This window comes from Gadus morhua, chromosome 3 (genome assembly GCF_902167405.1).
Source record: "Gadus morhua chromosome 3, gadMor3.0, whole genome shotgun sequence".
In the NCBI taxonomy this organism is placed as follows: domain Eukaryota; kingdom Metazoa; phylum Chordata; class Actinopteri; order Gadiformes; family Gadidae; genus Gadus; species Gadus morhua.
The window spans coordinates 7382665-7399318 of NC_044050.1; positions in this window are offsets into that span (position 1 = coordinate 7382665).

The window sequence follows — 16654 nt, forward strand, 5'->3', positions numbered from 1 at the left end:
CAAGAGGCATTTTGCACTTCGCCCGGTGATAACGAGTGTTGATACTCCTCCTTTGGAAGAGACGTAAAACCGAGGTCCTGACTCATTGAGGTCATAAAAGATCCCAGGGCACTTATCGCAAAGAGAAGGGGTTTCCCCGGTGTCCTGGCCCAAACAGGCTCATTCAATCTGGCCCCCTAATCATCCTCCTGTATAATTGGCTGACTCATTAATTCCCTCACTCTCCACCTCAAGCTGGTGTGTGGTGAGCGTTCTGGAGCAGATTGGCTGCCGTGCATCACCCAAGTGGGTGCTACACACTGGTGGTGGTCAGTGACGTCCCCCCTTCACTGTAAAGCGTCTTTGAGTGTCTAGAAAAGCGCTATATGAATTCCATCCATCATTATTTATTACTTGGTCTGGCAATGTCAGGCTAGATATCAGGTACTTTGAGAAAACAAATGTTTTTTCTTTACTACAACGCAACCATTTCCCTTATATTTTATGGGAGTTTCCCAAATCTGTTTAAAATAGTCGGCACAGTGCACATCTTCTGTATGTCGCACAATTCAGACATCGTCAACCTATTGCAGTTCATTTAAGGCAATATCAGAAAACCTATTCTCCTCCTTTCTCTCCGTATGATACTAACATACAACTTCATACAGCACCACTAATCTGTGGATACTGTACGAGCTACTGCAGCCTTTATGCTCTGCGCGCTAGAGATTGTTGCGCTAGTGAAGTAACTCAGAGTTACGTGGAATGAGAGGTTGAGCGGATGAAAGGAGTCATGAAGGCTAGGGTAAAATTGGGTTATTATGCGGAAAGGAATGCAGCCTCCCTACTTATAGACCCCCAGCACAACCACCACCACCACCATCCTCTCTCACTTTCTAAGAGACTGTTTGCCGGTCAACCAAAGGCACGCACATCACTGTTTGTTTATGTGCTACTTGTTAGAAAGCGGTCTCCTTATTTCCCCTCCCTATAACACACACATGCACACAAACACTTTCACAACAATGCCTGCCGTTTGCCATGCCAGCATGCAGAGTTACGGCCATGCTTTTCACCATTGCCAACACAGTTATTTTAATTCTATTCAGTGAGGGGATGGATTTATTAGATTACTCTTCAGCAAAGGTGTTCAACGAAGAAGAACTGATGAGGGTAATTGCTGAGAATAGATGGTTATGGCTGACCCAGGCCAATATAGAGAGCACAAAGGAACATGAGCCATTTCTGCCTAGAAACTATGGATGGGAAATCATTCAAGTCGTTGTTGTGTGAGAGTCTGATTTAATGATGAAAGACATGAGATAACACTTCAAACACCCAACACAAACCATCACAGTGCTTGTTTTGCTCTCATACAGAATTGGAGAGGGAAGGAGAAGGTGCTAGTGGCATATAAAAGGAGGTAGAAATACTCTTCTGGGTACACTTAATAGGCTGTTTGTGTGCATGGACAATGAGATGTTGAGAGTGGAACAAGTATGCCCGCTCCTCGTATGTTAATTCAGAAGGCCTGAGAGGTCTTGAATGTCTTGGGAAGAGTAAGGAAGTCTGAGGAACAAATGCTGATTATGGGATTTTTAAGGGATGAGTAAATAAACAAGTAAACATGTTTCAGCCTGTATCTGCCAAATGTATCAATGGAAAAATGGCTCAGTCAATCATGTCTAGGCTCGGCAATGTAAACTTATGCCGCTTTTCCACTGCATGGAACCAGCTCGACACGACTCGACTCAGCTCGCATTTTTTGCGTTTCCACCGCGAAAACATGGTATCTGGTACCTGAAGTGGCTGCTTTTTCTAGTACCGCCTCGCTCTAGGTTCCAAGTGGCTGAGCCGATGCTAAAAGGTGAGGTCGGCAGACGGCCGGCCACTGATTGGCCAGAGAGTGTGACGAAGTCACGAGAGCGACATGGCAACCATGCTGGTAACAGCCATAGCAGTGCCGCAGCCAACATATTCCACTTCTTCAACTTCTTCAACATGCCAGCTAATAATAGTAATGTTATCGATATCCTCCATTGTTGTTATGTGGGTTCTGTCCATGTGTGGGTTGCGTAGGTGTTGTTTGCGTTGCATTCCAAAGTACGTCACGGCCCTTTCGCGCAGCCGACCCCGCCCACGTCCAGGGGGTACTATTTGCGGTGGAAAACGACCCGTGCTGCTACCGTGTCGAGTCGTGTCGAGTCGTGTCGTGTCGAGTCGAGTCGAGTCGAGTCGAGTCGAGTCGAGTCGAGTCGAGCTACATGTGCGGTGGAAAAGCGGCATAAGAGAAGGTTCTTAACTTCTGTCAGTACAGATTTTCCACCCGTTTTCTCTCCCCAAATTTTGTTTGAACAATTTCTGTATGAGTTAGGGTTAGGAAATAAGATATTAAAGAAAAGTTAAATAAAGTAGAATAGAATAACTTCTCGTTTTTTTCACAGCTTTTCTGCTCCAAAACGAAGGAAATTTGAACTGCGTGCGCTTTGGACTTCACAATATGGGGACTTGTTTGCATATTTATTTTAGAAGAAATCTGTCATTATCCATAAATGGTAACATAGATTGAAAACTCCCTAGCCAAGCATTTTTAATGCTGAATTAAAACAACACAATGAGGCAGGGCCACTCCCCAAAATCAGGATGGACAATATAAATTCATAAACAAATGTTTTATGTGATGATGTCATTTGATAAGCCTGGGTAACCAATTGATTCAGACTGGGACGGGCTTAAATGTTTTGGGGCCAAATTTCATATAGCAGATGTAATGTTCCCTAGTTGTTACAAAATCAAGCAGGACTTCCATTTGTTTTTCCATTGCTGAGCAGTATGATATATACATCACATCAATGTCACATTCCCCATGGTGCCTTTAAGACTAGAGATTAGTCAGTGTATCAGATCCTTCATGCCAATAAAAATAGCCACATCGTTTCTTTGACTCTGTAAATAACACATTTGTTTCTGTACCTCTGCTCATTAATGTCTTGTCTTGTCTCATTGGCATTCGATAATAACACAAAGAAAGAAAGAAATAAAGAAAGAAAGAAAGAAAGAAAGAAAGAAAGAAAGAAAGAAAGAAAGAAAGAGAAAGAAAGAAAGGGACGGAGAGAGACGTTAGTAGAAGACGGAGTGAGTAAAGAGGAGAAGAGAGAGAGACAGAAGACAGAAGAGTGAAAACCTTTGATTCCTCAAAGAGAGGAGAGATGTTCAGTGCAGTACCGTCAGTTTCCCATTGTGTGTCTGAACTGAACGGACAGGCTTGATCGGAAGATGAAAGCCATCAACAAAGCCAAACAGGGGGTTGTCAAACTGATTAGATACAAGTAAGAAAAAATAAAGAAACCCTCATATGGTCTGATCCTCTTGCGTATATATATTATTGATTGTTGGTATGAACCACCAGGTGGGGGTTGGTCTCCCCTGTTCCCATGTGGCCAACCTGCTCTCATACTAAGGGTCCTTGAACACCAGCACGCTAAATCATGCATGGGCAAAGCAGAGTAAAAGAAAGAGCACAGACCCACATTTCACATGGTACAGTGCCTGCCCATAGAGGTCATGGGCACCTCCTCTCCCTGATCATTACAAGTGCATGTCAGATATAGGTCATGGGGCGGTAACAGAAGTGGTGATTAGAGCTAATGCAACGTGACAAAGACAGCAACACATGAGGTGATATTTGAACCTCCACTGTGATTGGGTCAAAAATAGACCATCGTTTAATGGAGTTTAAACTTAATATCAATAAACAGCATGGCGAGATGTGATGGCAGGTCAGCTTAGGGGGGAGTTGTCTGCACGTTTTTCCCAGGAGAAATGTGTTTTTTGGCATTTGTTTGCAGTAGTCTTACTTGGGACTGGTGAATGGTATGTTTTACTGCCCGGTCTCTATCTCTATGTCTCTCTATAATGTACTTCAATTTATCCATTAACCTTATTTAACAGATGTCGGATCGTTCTGATGCTACGTGGATCCCACACCTAAATCTTTAAGCTTCAAGGAAGAAACATTTCCTAAGAAACGTTAATGTCAAATTAGGATGGAACTCCTCTAAACTCTTTGGACATACCAAGAATTGCGCACATTGATTACATCACACATGCTGTTAAATGGAATACAAGAAAAGATCCCTGGATTTGGAATATTCCCATAACTTGAATATTTTCGATTTTTGCTTTGGTCTGCTTATTTTTAGTATCTGCCCCTCTCTGAGAAATCTTTGTTGATTAACTTGATAGTGATTGATAGTGGTCTGTGTTATTGCATAACACAGACCTGTACACCCATGGATGATAATTCAAACATAATTACATTTACAATTATGAACCCCTACCTAATTACATACTGTACATGCTTAGCTATTTTCAGCTAAGTATGCCGCTGATGGCTTAGCTGTAACTTAATTACAGAAAAGGTCCCATTGTTGATGAACAATCACTGGTACAACCCCTGTGATTAGACAATGACGTAATTGTTTACATTACATTACAACAACATAATCAGAATAACATAACAACCATGCAAAAACACAGTACTAAGTTCCAGATGGTCTTACTGTAGTTCTACTCCATGTGTTCATCGATGGTAGACAGGTTTCATGTTGCTGATATAGCCAGACCATGGTTATAGCTGACTGACAGCAGATCAAAGACAAGATAATCAATATCACGTTCATTTATCAATCAAACTGTGACCAGACACCCGGGGACAGCAAAGCAATGACGGATCAATTACAGCTTGAGTGAGAGGGTAGAGTGCCACGTGAGAGAGATGCAGAGAAAGAGACAAGTTGGAGAGAAGAAAGATAACAAAACAGAATCAAATAGTTAGGGGTGGATGGAAACGATGATTCTTTTTTCACCATGTAACACACCTACATCATTTAGACCCATCCTAGTCCAAACTTTCGACAATCGGACCAATATCTCCTTTATTGGGAAAAAAAAGGCATACCAGTAATAACAGCTAAGAGCATATATAATAAGTTCCACAAGGGGCATATTATACCATACAGCGTTCAGTAGGGCCTCTCACTTCACTTCCTCTTGGGTTATTGTGGCGTATGGAAGCTTCAGGGTTCCTAACTACCATAAAAGAATACAGTCACTCACATAGAGAAAGCTACATAACCAGATGAGACAAACTGCGTTGACATTGTTAAGTAAGAAACTTGATGGCAAGGCACTGAATTTTCAACTGCCACTCCTGTTCCACATACATAGAAGTAACAATAGACAGTATAGAAAGGCAGTGACAAACCTACTGAATTAGCTACTTCTTAAAGGGGTAGTTCGGGATTTTGGACATCGGACCTCATTTCCAAATGAGCCAGTGTGTTATTTATTATTGGAGACCGTTAAACATGTTTAATTCAGTCCTTCTAGTTGCAGAGATCGCTGGTTCTTGGTTAGCGCAAGTCAATGGCTTCTGCTAGCCTGCCAATAAAAACAGTTTCACCCACTCCAAAGGACACCAGAGGCAAATAAATTACAAGGCCAGACTATCGATGTAAATGTCTGTGTTGATAGATTAATATTAGAAGTAAAACTATCCTTGCATCGCAATGATCACATAACATTTTGAGGTACTACTTCCACAGCAGCAGTGGAATTTTACTTTGCTCCGGTGTAGCAACCAATCCACTACAACAGAACGTAAACAGAGAAGCGCATTCCAGTCGGGACACCTAGTAGTAAGTGGCGTGCCTAGGTAATATCAGTCCGCCACTGCCGTAGCCTGCTTCCAACTGCAGGGAAGTATAAACTAAATGAAATGCGATGCAAGGGTGGTTTTATTCCTAACATTATTCTATCAATGGAGGACACTGGAGTGTGCTTCTCTGTTTACGTTCTGCTGTAGTGAATTGGTGAATTGGTGAATTGGTACATCGATAGTCTGGCATTATAATTAATTTGCCTCGGGTGTACTGTGGAGTGGGTAAAACTGTTTTTATTGGCAGGATAGCAGAAACCGTTGACTTGCGCTAGCCTAGCACCAGCGATCTCTGCAACTAGAAGGACTGAATTAAACGTGTTGAAAACGGTCTCTAGTGATAAATAACACACTGGCTCTCTTGGAAATGAGGTCCGATGTCCAAAATCCCGAAATACCCCTTTAAGTGACAATATGCTGGCGCCACAAAAAATGTAATATATGTCTGTAATTTTTTAATTAGCTTTTGCAGTAAAGTGATGGTATGACATCACATTGCGGTATCGATTGCTTCTCTATGGGAGAACTTGCCACCCTCAGCCTATCTATTTTCTGTTGGGGGTTCTGCCATGTGTGCTTTGCCATTTTAAACCCAATGCTGCACTGACTTCATAACTTTTTATTGGGACAATATATGAATGAAGCTGTATTAACTGACACACTTTGCTTTTCAAAACAAATATAAGACACCAAAGTCCAGCCATTTCCACTTAACTACTGCTACATACAATAAGAATGCCTTTAGATTTAGTTCATTTGGAGCATCTGCTCCAAAACCTTCAGCAGTTTGGTTCGTTCCTAGTCATTTGTGAACACCGAGGTGCAGCCAAAACAAGTGCTTCCAAGAGGACACAGCAGTTTGTTAACAGTGAGAACGCAGTGCGACTCAACCGACTCAAACAAGCGCATGTATTGCTATGCAATACATACGCTTAAAGTATGCTCAGTGTGCTTCTCCATATGTCTTCTGAATGACTTTGAAAACCTGAATATGTCACTGTTTGCATCTATCAGAGCACAGATATGTCTTGAGGCAGCACATCTTCATAAATCGTCATCAAAAGATAGTTTTCTGTACAAAAGTCTTGATTCACATTCAAACTGAATATGCTGCAACATACTGCGTGAATGTGTGCTTGCCTGTGTGCTACTGCATTTGTCCTGCTGTGTGTGTGTGTTGGTATGTGTGCCAGCAGAAAGCAGTGGTCTAGAATTGAGTTCCTGTGACAGCCTCTCTATTCAGACGCCGACATCACAGGACAATCAGCGACCTCATTAAACAAACAGCCAAAGACAAGCGATAACAACAGAGAGAGATAAAGAGCGAAAGAAAGAGATGCTGGGGTACAGAGAGAGAGACTGCTCCTGAAGGAGAAGAATGAAACACAAGTCAAGAGGGTAATCAAAGATGAGGCCAGGACACAAAAGGGAGAGAAACAGGGCAGGCGAACACAGAGTAGGTGACATGATTCATAGTTATCAAGGAAGATAAACTCTTCCTTAATCAAGACATTTGGATCGAGACTTTTTGAATTACGTCTTGAACAGGAGGTCAGAGAGATAAGAAAAAACTAACTAGAAAAATCGAGCGAGGTGTAGATGCAAGGCTAGGATGGTGTAGTGCTGCGGGATGCAGCTTTAACACTTTTGCAAGCACTTCACTTTATCCCCTTTTGAAAAGAAGAAGACACGGTCCGGTCATCGACTGTGGACAGCAAGACAGATAGCACTCACACACGCACGCAGGTATGCAAACACACACACACACACACACACACACACACACACACACACACACACACACACACACACACACACACACACACACACACACGTTGGAGTATATAACAGCAGAGGGAGACAGGAGATGAGGACGACAGAGGAGAATGGCTTGGGGGGGACAGCTAAAAAAAACCACAGAAAATAACCTCATAATTTGTCTACACCGCACTCCGATACAGCAGCATATCAATCCTGGTTTAAGACAGAGACGTAATCCCATTGGTTGTACTTTAAGCCATCGTTCAGGCTCCCTGTGTCACTGGTCTCAGTGCTGTTCTAAGCAGTTTAGAGGACAGAGGCTACGGGTCATTAGTAGCCGCTATAAGGTCTTTACTGTTCCTTCATGCTTGTGCTACCTAATAAATAGTCATTAGACAAGATAATTGAAGTTGACAGCTTCGTATCCTTGTGTCTATGTGTGTGTCTGTATGTGTGTGTGTGCGTGTATGCATGTATGTGTTTATCTGGCTCATTGATGTATATCTATGTCAGTATGCCTGTGTAAGATCTATACAAAGGTATTGAAGATTAAGGTGATGCTAATTAGAGTACAATTCAATTACAATTCTTACTGCAGTGTAGTCTCCACAGATTTAATCAATTTCCAAAATGCCTTATATTAGACAATATAAATTAGACTATCAGTGTTCATTCTCTAAAAGCCTGTTTTGCCTTATCATTCATTGAGATATTTATCACCACCACCTCATTCTTACTGAGGTGTTTTAATGGCCATTGTATAATCAAATTAGTGGCAAAGCATTCCACTGCATAAATAAATCCCTGGCATGTTAATCAATATGTGTTACAGTTAACAATCAAGGTCTCTGTGAGTGAGTGAGTGAGTGAGTGAGTGAGTGAGTGAGTGAGAGAGAATGAGAGAGAGAGAGAATGCATCCAGGTGTGAGTATATACTTGCTATCATGCAAGTAAAGGCATGTATATAGCCTCTATTTGCAGGTGCATACACAACATGTATTCAATATCTATCCCTCAGGTACATCTATATGCAGCTGTATCAGTGATGCATCGCTCATGTTGTGGGTCCCTTCTGGTTCCTGATTTGTTGTATTTGATCACGGGTGGCTGACGCTATGCATGGTCTTCAGTCTTTTTGAGATGGCACAAGCTGTGGCCAGACACTCAGGGAAGTGAATCTAATGAGAAGAGCAGAAAGGGGGCGCACGCACACACACACACACACACACACACACACACACACACACACACACACACACACACACACACACACACACACACACACACACACACACACACACACACACACACACACACACACACACTTCAAACTCCAGTTGCTCTAACTTACCCATTCTTCAACAAAACAATCAGGTCATACATTTTCCATGTTACCCGACTACCACCAGCTCCTCAAAGCAGCCTGTATCTAGTGCACACACACCCCATCGCTCAGACATCACACACCCTACGACCCAACCTAATTCTTTGCCGAGGCGTTTTCCTAGGCTGTGTGGAACAAATTCACAATGGTCCCTCATTGGTAGAACATGATTACAAAATCGTTTTTTCTGGCATAAAGCATTGATTTATGTTCACACTTCAGGGAAACGGATTAAAACTTTCTTACAACTATCGTGCACTTGGATGGGGTTCATTTTGTTGCAAGTTGATTGTGGTAGCCCTATTATTATGCAGTATAGTGTCCCTTAAGTGTATTTCAGTCTGCCAAGTAGACATATTGTATGAAAACATAAGCATTGAGCTGCAAAGCTGGATAATGTGTGTAAAGTGTGGGGGTATGTGTGTTTGTGCTTTATTACGTGTCAGTGAGTAAAATGGTCAAGCTTATCAAAAGTCAATGAGCAGCATCGTTTGTCCAAAACAAGTAGGAAGAATATGAGATAAAAAAATGACTGAGTCATAATCCCACCTTGGTGGGCGTTTGTGCCTGGGCTGCAGATGGTGGTGCTATATGAGGACATGAGGGGGAAGAACAGGTGAGAGAGAAACGGCTGAGGAAGGCCATTGCCGGTGAGTGTGTACTGTATTGAGAGGGTACTGTTGAAGTATGGAATTTTAGTGGATAGCAATGAAGATGCAAAGAAGGGCAGATAATTAACAGACCACATATATATATATATATATATATGACTACTATAATAGCAGGCCTGTCGCACCAGTTACTGAAGTTAGTCATGTGCGCATGTGCCAAGCAGCATGCAGCTCACACACAGACACACAAACACACAGCAGACGCGAACGCATACATACACCGCAAGCACGCACATGCGCACAAACATGGAAACGCACAAACACACTCGCACACACCGCACGTCAAGACAAAGGCAGCAACACACTTGCCGAGGTAAGACGTTATGTTTTTAAACACAACGGCTCCACCATCGACATACACGCTGGCAGGGGCGATTGTAGGTAGTGTGGGGGCCCTAGGCAGAGGATTGTTGACGGGGTGGGGGGGGTGGAGCGATTGCTGACGGGGGTAGGGGGGGGGCTCTATTGCGGGGCCCCAGGCAGTTGCCTGGTATGCCTAATGGGATGCGGCGCCTCTGCGCGCAGGTTTGATTGCACACGCACGCGCACACACCGCAGCGACACTCGCCCAGGTAAGACGTTATGTTTTTAAGCATAACAGCTCCACCATCGAGACACACGCAGGTTCGAACACAAACACACGCGCACACACCGCAGCGACACACTCAGGTAAGACATTATGTTTTTAAACATAACGGCTCCGCCGTCGACAAACTCTCCCAGGTAAGACGTTCTGTCTGTAGACTGTAGAAATTGCGATTAAAGAAGGGAAGAGACAATATCTCACCTCGACAAACGACGGAAGGTCGTTCATTTTGTCATATAAAAACCACTAAATTCAAACATCGCACCGACCGGCAGATCAACAAGTGACATGATCTTAAAGAGACAGTGTCTATAACACAACAAAAATATGTAACACAGAATGGTGAATTATGTCTAGAGAGTCCACCACAAGACTACACTTTGTTGCTCAAATGTAATATTACTATTATACTATTCCTCGTTGAGCCTCCCGCAATGTCTTAACACTTTGTTGCTCAAACTTCACATTACTCTTCTCGTTGAGCCTCCTGAAATATCTTGCGATATTGTTATCCCCCTTCCCCCCTGCAGACTGATTTAGTTTTCTTATGTTTTGTGTGTATGCTATGTGTAACTGTAGGCTACTGCTGCCTGTCTTGGCCAGGACACTGGAAGAGATGTTTAATCTCAATGATGATTATTATTGTAAACTAAGCAATAGAAGTTGCCTTGCATTTTAAAATGTCAATGCACTTTTCAGCCTTGAATAACAGTAAAAGCTATTTAATAATCGATTTGCATGCGTAGTATACTACACTTTCCATTGAAAAATGACCCCTGCTAATTACAACTAGAGGTTGAGCGTGCACAACGCGCGTGCGAAAACTCTAGTGAATATAAAAGAAAGAAGGAAAGATAGATAGAGCCAACATTGCTTTGGCAATGTACATTTTTGTTTCTCATGCCAATAAAGCTTTTTTGAAGTGAATTGAGAGAGAGCGAGAGTTAGTGCGAGAGACTGGCCACATAGTTAGATAACCCATGTATGTCTGTTTACTGCTGGTCTCTGCAGAAAACCTCAACATAAGTTTGACATGAACACAAAATACCAAATGAACCAGTGGTGGCAGTGTTAATAAGCCCATCTCACTGCTTGCATTGATTCTCTCCTGTTTGACCTTGGTTAACAGAGCTTGCAATTAATAGTATTAGCTTTAGTTATGCAGTCTTGGATTTTTTTTTCAAAGCATTATTCACCACATACACTTTGTGCACGCAAATAATGGCCAAATACAGGCATAATTTAGCTATTGATGTCAGTTATTTTATTTTTTTTGCCTTTTAGTCCCTTCAATTTAAATCGTCCCTTCATTCATTACTGACCGATTCCACCCTCCCCATGTCACAGCTTATTTACTTTCATCGTCCTACTATCTTTTTAGTTTATTCTCTCTGGCTTTCAGTCCCATTCCCCCATTGCTTACCCCTCTCTCATTTAACAGTCAAAGTTAGAGATTATTTTGAATAGAGTACGATGACCCCCAGCCAAACCCGCCTGCTCCCCACCGACCATGGCCAGCTGCTGGCAAAGATCAACAAACGGTCAATAATCCATCTCCTGAAGGCACAACGACAGTCACACCAGCCCCGTGCCACAGGAACCCGTTTTACAACTCTCTACAACTCAGACAACTATTCAAATAACATGTTGTAAATGTCAACACCGGTTAGATTGCAATTCATTGCACCTGTAATCCCGAACTGGCAGATTGCACCTTAGCATGTATTCATAGTTTGTGCTGCTTGTACTGCCTGCATGTCTGTGAGGTTCAGATGATTAACATACAGTTATCACACCAAGTGCATGTGGCTCAGGCCAAGCTAAAAGATTAATCAATAAGTACTTCTGACATCACATTACAGGTGCAGATGATTTATTTTCATATTACCCAGGATACTATGGCCTTGAAAAAAACGAAATGAAGCCATTTGCATTTACAAGATATACTATGTAGTCTTACGCTTTTATCTAAAGTGACCTACATCAAATGCACATACATATCATGAAGGAGCTCGTACATTAGACATCTTGCCAGAGGACGACTACAGGACAGGCTGCCGACATGGGGATTATGGATGCAGATCTATTAGCTGGCAGTTGAACACCCTAGCTGCTACAGTATGCTGTGCTTGTTTGGAGCAGTCTTTTGGAGAAAGCGTCGAATGAAGTCACAGTGAAGCCGTAACGGCTGAAAAAGACAAGGCAGCATGTGCCCTCAGTCCCCTCGTCACATGGTGAGCTGGAATCCACAGGACAACCTGTCAAAAATGTGCCTTCATGTGGCCTCATGCCAGCAGCAGCCGTCCATCCGTTTTCCATCACATGAAATTGGGTCTCTACGGTTGTCAATGAAGCCAATCAATGTAGGCACACACTTAACCTCCATGCATAGATGTGGCCTATATGCAGCCTACAAACCCTACATGTAGGTTACATGTATGCCTATATTGATCCAGAGTCATGCATGCTAATCAATAGTCTCAGTCTCCTTTTTCACCAGTTAAAAGAGGATGAAACCACCAAGTCCCTTTTTCAGCTACGTTTATCTGAAGCTCTTAAGACAAGTTTCAAAATCAAGCTCAAGTTCCGATAGTACTGCTCGACTTCCGAGATAACATCTAAACATGTCAGATCTAGTATCATCACTATACCCTCCACTATCACCCCACTACAAAGACTTACCATATATTATAGTAGAAGTATACTACTGTGACTTCCATAAAACAGAATACTAGCATGTCGCATAATCAAAATATTACTAGAATCATACAATCATATACAATTGAATGATATTATCTGCAGTATGGATTGACAGCTCCGAGGACCAGGATGGTTGTGGTTTGGCTAGGCAGGTGTGATGAAGCGCAGCTTTATCAACGGACTTATCAACTCTGAGAGGAATGTTCCTACAAGATATTGAGCTCCTAGTCTTAGTAATCCATCACTAGCTTATTCAGACAATAAGACATCTGGAGCCAACGGAGAGACATGAAAGCGAGTATAATACAATTTGAGATTATTTATGTGGAATAAGATAAATGGAGAGAGATGAACAGAGGTGGAATAAGAGTTACAAAAAATATTTATTGAAAAAAAGAGCATAAATGTTTAAAGCTTCTCTCACTACATGCAGATGCGCACGCACGCACACACACGCACAAACACACACACACAGAAAATTCAAGGAAGTTGCAGCCAATCACGTTGCAGTTTGGCATAGAATGGAGATAAAAAACAGGAGAAAACGAGAGAAAAAGCGATAGGGATAGAGAGAGATTAGACGCAGGAACCTTGGATGCCTCTCTGAGCCTGTATGTTGGGAAAGCTCATCCAGTAATACTAGCCTCCCTCCTACTCCAGAGAAGTGTGGCGTACATTATTGACGAGTTTTAGTGGCAAGTTCTAGAATGGAGCCCGGTGACCTTTAGAGCAAACTAAAGAGAGCTACGATTACTGACGTAATGATATCCACTCGGCTCATGCAGCCATACAAAGACTGCCATACGTGTGTGTGTGTGTGTGTGTGTGTGTGTGTGTGTGTGTGTGTGTGTGCGTGCGTGTGTGTAAACCGTCTCCTGCTAGTGAATAAAGAGACACTTTTTCCATTCTCCCCTCTTTTCTCTCTCCCCTTCTCCCTCATTTTCTGTCATTCTTTCTATTCCTCTCCCGGAAACACAAAACTATACACCTCTGTACAACTATACAAGTGTACATGCAATAAACCCCAGGGATTCCTTCACAACCTCGCTATGGCAACCAAACTTTGCCAGAACAACCTTTGGAAGTCCAAACAGCACACAGGAAAGAATTGACCTATTATTAACTTGTTCTTACCTCAAAAGGAAAAGCTGCCACAATCATTTAAATAGCTAACAACCCTTTAAAGCAATCATTTAAATAGCTAACATCCATACATTTTGCCTAACAATGGCACTTGTCTTCACACGTTGATCCAAACATATTCATTAGCTTCAACTTCTCTCTACAGACTGCTAGAGAAAACATACTTGTAGTATGTGGTTAATTCTGGAAGGGCCAAACAAGAGAGGTACCTTATTGGGATAGAATATTGTATCGCCCTCCTGGAAGCTTCCTTATGGACGAACAGATAGATCGAATACAAAAGCAGTGTCCACCACTCCGTCCTCCAGAAGATTCTGTCCAACAGGTCACTCTGTGGCTCTTCAGGCATTTTCTGAGAGTCTCTCTCTTCAATAATGTAGGCACGGCTAGGATGATCCAACACAACACACGTAACAAGAACCAGCCTGACCTCAAACTCTGTGAGGACCCAAGTAAGACAGCATCTGAGCCTCTCATAGACTGTAGGCCTACTTTGAATCTGGATGATGAATATTACATGGCTTCTCATTAAAATAATTTTTGGCTGTGAAATAAAACGTTATGCCTCTTCAAAAAGGGAAATTCATCTGTTTGTTTTGAAAAGACTGGGCTCAGAGAGAAGCTGTAGCAGAATATGAAGTTAATGAATATTATTCAGTTTTAGTAATAGATCTTTGGTCAATTTTAGGACCAAAAGAATGAACTTATCTTGCCATCCTTATAATTGTTTTCATTTACAACAGGTGAAGTTGTAGAGGTGTTGCTTATGATGCTTGGAATATATAGTCTAAAAAAAGAATTCCCATATTCGAAATGTCAACTACGTCTATGGCTCTGCTAATATTCCATGGTAGAAATGCTCAGAAGGCATTCCTGCCACATAAGGTGTCTTGAAAGAGGGCCCTCTGCACCCAGTAGGCAAGTGAAAGGACAGGCCAATTGTTTGTGCTCAATAGCCTAAGCTTAGCATACTGGGTTAGACATACAGGGTATCTGCAGGTTTCAGCAAGTCAAATTTAAGACTTTTTAAGACCTTTTTAATACCACCTTGAATGAAATTTAAGACCTTAAACCCGCGATGGTGGGGGGGATCCCGCTGTATTACAACCCAAGCATAGCATGTGTGTCACTCAATGAGACTCATTCAAGTTTACTTTCTGTCTTTTTTCCTTGGGTGCACTGGTGCGCCTAAATTTTTAATTTGGGTATTTATGGTGCACCCAAGTTGTGAGTTGTTGAGAGGGGGGGGGGGGGGGGGGGGAGACAGCGTCTGGGCCCCCGGGCAGTCGATATTTACGCCACTGATTAATAATATTTTCACCATTAAATAAATGCCTTCAGTAAGACCTGGGGGGTATACCACGAACCTCGTTGAGAATATCCAGGCTTTCTTGGGATAACCTGGCTCGACAGAGCCGCAACTCGCAATCACAGTTAAATGGAACCACGACGCTCACTTTAGATTAAATTAGTTGAACCAGGTTTTCCGCTTTAGGTTCAATGCGCGTTCACATAGAAGGGGCGTTTCTCGCGTCATTTGACTCACCCTTATGCAAAATAAATCGCGCAAGAGCGGTGTATTTCATCCAAGGCGAGCAATGTATTATTATGAACTCCTACGAGGAATTCAAAGTTCAAATCACAGCCAAGGGGAACACGGTTGCCCATAATATGGCTAGGGTGGCGTGCTGGCAAAAATAGCCGACCGTGTTAATTCGTCCGTGAAAAGATTCTGCATATTGTCTAAAAAATATTATGTATCATCATCCCTTTTACCCCCATATATGTGGGGCCCCATGAATTGCGAGCCCAAGTACCGGGAATGCACTTCCACGTCAAGTTGCTTGCTTTTAGTGGCGTGGTTCAACGTCTCAAACGTCAAAACAAAATCAGCCTTGTTGACGCTGCAGATTAGCACATTTCGGATGAAAGGCGCTAGTCCGAAGCGAGTTATATACGCCGTTTTGTCCCTTCCAGCAGTAAAGGTGCTCGCGATTTGAGAGTCAGGGAACATCAAACCGAAGAGATCTCCTATCCCCTCATTCGAGTTGTAGGACTGGTGCTTGACCACTGTGTTTAGAATCCACAACACCTCCGCTTACAGTGTTGGTGTCGCACCAAATGCTACCCTCAGGTCAGTGCTAGCAGCGCGGACCGTCTGCGGTGGTGGCGCCGGGGCAGAGATGCAAAACGTAGAAATGGCTGGGGTCTGTGTGTGGCTCCTGGCAGAGGTTTTATGTTTTTGGCTCTGCATATGGCTGACGACAGCCTTAATCCCCATGGTGCCGAGCTTGAATGTAGGCTACTTTTGCACGGAATGCATCTGGCCTGTTCTGGGTTGGCAACGGACGCTAGCCAACCTCGGAAACGGACGTCTTCCAGCCAACTGACGTTGAACTTTTTTGCAACCCATTGTTGCAGACTAGCTAGCATGCGCGCAGACATCCGTTTATATATGCAGCTAGCAAGAAAGTAGCCTCTCTACATCTCCTTCCCGAAAGTCCCGCGAGAAAAATATTAAATAGCCCTGCCCCGACAAATTTAAGACCTCCCGAGTTATAAATTTAAGACCAGCATATAACATTTTTGACAAATTTAAGACTTTTTAAGGCCTTAAATTTAGAAAAATGAATTTAAGACTTTTTAAGACTTTTAAGACCTCCGCGGACACCCTGACATATAGGAGTACATAGCTTGAAGGAATGGCAGGG